The sequence below is a fragment of the Triticum dicoccoides genome, chromosome 5B (assembly GCF_002162155.2).
Source record: "Triticum dicoccoides isolate Atlit2015 ecotype Zavitan chromosome 5B, WEW_v2.0, whole genome shotgun sequence".
NCBI lineage: Eukaryota > Viridiplantae > Streptophyta > Magnoliopsida > Poales > Poaceae > Triticum > Triticum dicoccoides.
In genome coordinates this window covers 701,701,031-701,707,030 of record NC_041389.1, presented here as the reverse complement: position 1 = coordinate 701,707,030, position 6,000 = coordinate 701,701,031, and the positions used below count along the sequence as shown (strand labels likewise).

The window sequence follows — 6,000 nt, the reverse complement described above, 5'->3', positions numbered from 1 at the left end:
CCACATAAAGGGCTTTAAAAGAAATGCCACAGTCGGGCGTCTGAGAGACACCACATAAAGGGCTTTAAAAGAAATGCCACAGTCGGGCGTCTGAGCGACACCACATAAAGGGCTTTAAAAGAAATGCCACAGTCGGGCGTCTGAGAGACACCACATAAAGGGCTTTAAAAGAAATGCCACAGTCGGGCATCTGAGCGACACCACATAAAGGGCTTTAAAAACAACAATCATGGTGAATATTCCGGAGGTAGAACCATCCCAGAGATACTCGATGATAACAATAATATCACGGGTTAGTCAATAATAATAATCATAATTATCACAAGTCACAAGTAGAAATTCCCGTTCTGGTTTAACAGTTTCACCTCCGAAGACCGACACTAAGACCGACACTTGACCCTTTCCAGACTGTAGTCCTTAACCATGGACACGCCTATTCGAATAGATTTAATCTCTGCAGAGGGTGTACTCTTTACCCACGAGTAACGGATTCCATTAGTCCATCGGGACTAATTCCGTCTATGGTCTTTTAAATGAAAACACACCTGACTTGCACACACCAGCTTAACTCACACGTGTCTGGAATCACCCACGACACCTGCCAAGCAAACTCTAAGTGGGGAGGCTACAACCTCGATTAGCATGGGATCACAAAATTTATACCGCGCGCAAAACTGGGGAAGCTACCCCCTCGGCTACAACCGAAAACACCCATGCCCCCTCACCGGATGACTGGCTTTAATCCATGGCCGTGGTACCCTCATCCTGGCCCCTCTGTACGGTGTGTGCTAGAAAGGGGTTGACAAATTACTGAACCGTACTCTACTTGTTGTAGAGACGAGTGGTAGTACGGTACAAGTATGGGTGTTACTGGAACAAGACTCGATCTACGGTCGACTCAGGAGGTTTATAATCTTCCCTGCATGTCATGTATAACAACAACATTACAACCAACAGGATCACCGCTCATTATACCCTACCATGCCATACCGGACATAACCGTCCCGACGGTGACCGGCGACAAACTCATGCCTACCCAAGGCAGAGGTTTTTCCCGGGTTCCTGCTGGTATGCATGCAAGGCACATGAGGATGATTATCATCACAATTGTGTTCATTTCCAATAGCATGGAAATCAATAACATGCACCCATGCATAAGATCATATCACATGAAATAACAAGTTTCTCCAAGGTGAGGTGATGTTATGAACGTGTCATCGAACACGCAAAAATATTATGCCGGGGTTCAGAATGCTTGCCTTGAGGTCATGGGAAGGCAGGGTGCATTTCAAACTCTTGAAATACTTCTCCTCTCTTCAAAAATCCTATTTTTGAAAATATAAATGAATTAACACACAAAATAAAAACAGCATAAAAAGTTGTTTGAAATTTTTTAAATAAATCTTAAAATAAACTAGGTTAAATTTGAGAGAGGTAGGAAAAAGAATCAATTCATTTGGAGTTATATTTTAAAAGATACAGCAGGTCAAAGTTTGGTCAAAATCTGTTATTTAAAAATAAAACAGAAAAGAAAACGTTTCAAATATACATGTATACGTCGAAAGCGTACTTTGAAACTGCGCCTCCACTTACTATATGTGGCGGCGGGGCTGCGTCACTGACAGTGGGCCTGTCTGGCCCACTGGTCAGGTTTGACCAGTCGCCTTCCCTCTTCTCCCTCTGGTCGAACAGAGGCGGGGACTCCGGCGATCGTCGCCGGCGAACGGCGGTTCCTCGCGGGCAGCTAAGAGCAGGGATGGATCCGCCACTCCTAGGCGGTCCTTCCGGTGGTCGCAGGGTCGCCGGAGGTGGAGGGAGTCGCCGGCGGCGAGCTCCGCGGCGGAGGGGGGGCTTCGGTGACAAAGTGATTTTTTCCCCGCAGTGGGTCTCGATCAAAATTGAGCAGGGGAATGGATTTACAAGGGGGAGAGGGAGTTCCTAGTGAAGAGAGTGGAGAGGGGGAGGCTCTGGTGGTGCCGGAATGATCGGGGCAGTGGCGGCGGCTGCAGTTGCCGGAGACGGGGAAGAAGACCTCCCCGGGTCGATTGGCTGCTACAGGAGAGCTAGTGGAGCATGTTGAGGCTGCTTAGCCAATGGAACATGCTCGGGGGCCTCCTTATATAGCGCAACGAGGTAGGTTGTGGCGGCCGGGGATAAGTTTGTCGGCGAACCGCCTCCCTGTAGCGTTAGGGTGTCGTGGCGACGACGATAGCTAGCCGACGGGCGAGTGGATAAACTTGCGCTGTTCACAGGGGCAGGTGGCGAGCCGGGGTGGCTTGGGCGGCGCTGGCTTGAGCAGAGTTGTCGGGCGGCCGTGGCGGCTAGTTCTCGGCTTGCCGGGGACGCGGCGGAGCTCTGCTTGGCGCGTTGCGGTGAGTGGGGAGCATGATGCACGCAAGGGGACACGGCATGCCGGCTGTGGTCGGTCACGGGCTGGGGTGAGTGCGGGGCGTGACGTGGCGGCTCGGGCGCCGCTCGTGCAATACGCGTGCTCTGGGCGCGTCCAGTGCACGCACGGAAGGTGTTCGACGCAATGCCGTGGCGTGCTACAGGTCATAGGTGAGGTTGGCAAGCAACAGAGCTAGGTTAGAGGTAGAGGGAAACTCCAGGGACAAGGTGGTTCGGTCAGGTGGCCAAGTTCATAATATAGACTTGAGATCATGCCAATACAGTCCATGCACTCCAGGTGTTTGTCAAAATGCCAAAGACACCTAGGCTTTTTGGAGGGGCCAAATCTTCCAGATCAGTGTCTCCTTGGATGCACAAGAGGGTGGTGAGGTTAGTTGGTGGAAAGCACAAACTTGCTAGTGCAAGTTTTGCAGAACTTCACATCTAGACAGGATGTGAGTGGCATTATTTCATGAACCAAAAATATGTCATTGGTTGCATGCTCCTGGACTTAGGGGTTTAGCATGGAGAACTACAAGTAGGAGAAGGAATCAAGGGCCAAAGAGCAAGCAAAAATATGGATGCTGTTACAAACCATCATGATGGACCAGAATGGAGATGAGGTTGATTCACTCAAAAATTTCAAAGAACATCCTTGGATCTTTGCATATAATGGAATCATATGCTGCTACTGACATCCCAAAATTTTGGTGGAAGCTAGTAACAAATATTTAAAAGGGTTGCAGTGCAAAAATGCCTACTGGACCAGAGAAGAAAAACATGTGTAGCACTCAAAATATGCAATGAATGAACTATATTATTGCATAAAAGTGATTTAAAGGCATCACATGACATCTCCAAATTTTGGTGGAATTTTTAGTTAAATGCATCAAATGGTTGTAGTACAAAAAGAGCTCCAAACTTAAAACAAGTCATTTTCAAGAAAATAGCTCAAGGTGAAATAATTTGATAAATAAATCTACTGATTAGGAAATTGTCTTAATGAGATGGCATAGAAGTTCAATATGTTTGGAAGGATCCACTTGGAAAAAATAAATCCTTAATAATAAAAGAAAGGTTTTGAAATCAACAGAAATATTCTTGCAGGCAAAATTTTAAACTCTTTGCAAAATTTTAATAACTAAAACCTGGTTAAATTTTTGGGGTGTTACATTTCATAATTTGACAGGACATTTGTACTGAATACCATTCACCTGTGAACACCTTACTCATCACAAACAACTATAGCAGGACTATTTAAACTTTGTAAAAATATAGTATTGGGCATATTTTGATGGTGTGGGAGCAAGTCGGAGTTAAGGCTTGATTAGCTATATAGCTTACCCATTGTGTCAGATCCGTCGGCGCCACCGTAGAACGTGGCATGGGCCTAGAGCTAGTAGCCAGACTTGGCGGGCGCGAAGCAGAACGCGAGAACCGCGGCGAACAGCTGCAGGAAGCTTAAGCGCATCCCAGCTGCCATCTTTGTGCTGGGGAGATCAGATGGTTGGGCTTCTCTCGTAGCATATAGCTTGCTAGATATTGTGGCGATCGAGTGGTTTTGGAGGTGAGGAATGATTGCGACAATGATGGTGCTTAAATAGGGACCAAGCTAACTACCTTATGAATGAGGTGAGCAATGATGGAGAAGAATGATTGTCATGTTAAACGTATTAGATCGCGGTTCCAACGGTCGTGTAGGTGCACATGGCTGCAACCTCCACAGATTGACTTGCGCCTTCTAATCATCCAACGCAGGTCATAACGGCTGAGCTCTCCTACCTCGTTTCATTTTTTTGAATGGTCAGAGGGGGGAGTCTGAATATATTGCTCAAAGTGGCCATAATGCCAAGTGTTTGATCCAGTTTATAAGGAAACCCGGATCAAAAACCTTGATAATTAAGTTGACCCTGTTTATAATGGAAACCGGGCCGAAAAACCGCACAGGAGGGAAAGATTACATTTGGTGAGAACATATGGACGCCCCGAAGAAGGCACTACCTAGCCAGCAAGCCAAGAGATCACCACCATAAAACTAGAGTGGAAGTGGTGTGTCGTCTAGGAATCACAATACCAACACTAAATAACTATCCTAACGGACCACACCGGCGTGCGTACCAACCCCTTGGCACAACGGAGGAGCAGCACCAATCAACGAGTGACCCATCACGAACCTTAACTAGAATCTCCGCCACAGGAAGCCGACATGATTAGCAAGGTGGGGAGGTATTGTTGTGTCGTTGTTGAGCAACGATGAACCAAGATAGCACGAAGAGCACGAAGCTCACCAAAACAGACGACGGGCATGAGAGGGTCTTGAGCTAGCAGAGCAGAGGATGACCAACCCCCAAGGGCAACGGAGGATGAATGGCGGCAAGGAGCTCCCTAGTGACGCCTTCAAGAAGGTGGACGACATCCGAGGATGACGTCGTCACAGAGCTTTCGCCTGGAGCATAACCGGTTAAATTCCCAGAGGACAGAGCCGAGAGGTGCGAATCCAGACCGAGAGACAGGAGTGGCACATGCGCCACGCCCCCCAAGAGGGTAAGCGACGCCGGAGTAGCGCCGCCGTGGTCAGCTGACAAGGTCAGTGGGGATTTCTCCCGTCGCACATCCGTCAATGGTGGGCCGCCATCCAAGTGGAGTCGAGGGGCGACAGAGGACAGGACCGAGACGGACATGTGAGGCAGATGGTGAACCGAGGAAGGACAAGTGGAGCAGGCTGTCGGTGAGGAGGGTGGAGATGAGGTGGGGTAGTGGAGCAGCGGGGGCCACTGTACCACAGCAGGGGGTGGGGGCACTACCGAGTGGAGGTCCTTCCCGGCAGGAACCGGTGGCGTCCGAGATGGACAGAGGGTGGGGGCACCCGAGTGGAGGTTCTTCTCGGCAGGAACCGGCGGTGGCGGAGGCGAGGAGGCCAGGAGGGGTCCGTCGCTGGATCCACCGAACCAGACGCAGCCCGTCTGTGACGGGCACGCAGGGGGGCCAGGACGGGGAGGGCGAGCGGGGTGGAGGCACAGGACGGGTCGTCGATGTGGAGGGAAGGGGACGTCGGCGCCGGATCTGCGGCTGCCACGCATCGGGCACGCAGGAGGACGGGGTCAAGGAGGATCTGTGGGGAGCGGGGCGAGGTGGAGCGGGGTGCATCGTCCGCCGGAGCGGATGGCGTGGCGAGGGGAGTTTTGGGTGCCGTGAGCCCAGGGAGAGCCGGATCCACACCCGGCACCGCCGGATCCGTCGCCGGCTAGCCGTAACGGACGACCAGGAGGCCGAAACGCAGCCGCGGGCGCCGCCGGCGCCAGGGGCCAGCCCGCTCGCCCACCTAGCGCCCATCGCAGAGAGCAGTGCCCCGCCGCCGCCATCGGCCGTGCGGGATTCTCTCGGCGGCGTCCTTAGGCGGGGCGAGGGGAAGAGAGGTGGGAGATGGGGTGGCGGCGGCTAGGTTTTCGGTCGCCGCCCGAGTCGCCCTGGTCAGAGCGACATGGGGGTCGTCCGGTGTTTTTTTCGCCCCTTGCAAAGCTTCACTACCTCGTTTCTTAATATAAATACATTCGAAATGATAGGTTAACTGAACAACCGATTTGACATTCTTCCAAAGATTAGTCTACCAAG

At 51.1% G+C, this 6,000-nt stretch overlaps 1 pseudogene; it reads right to left on the bottom strand.

Moving 5' to 3' along the window:
* LOC119310602 overlaps positions 1 to 3,871 on the bottom strand; it is a 12,765-nt pseudogene extending 8,894 nt beyond the window's left edge.
* Between the last annotated feature and the right edge of the window lie 2,129 nt (positions 3,872 to 6,000).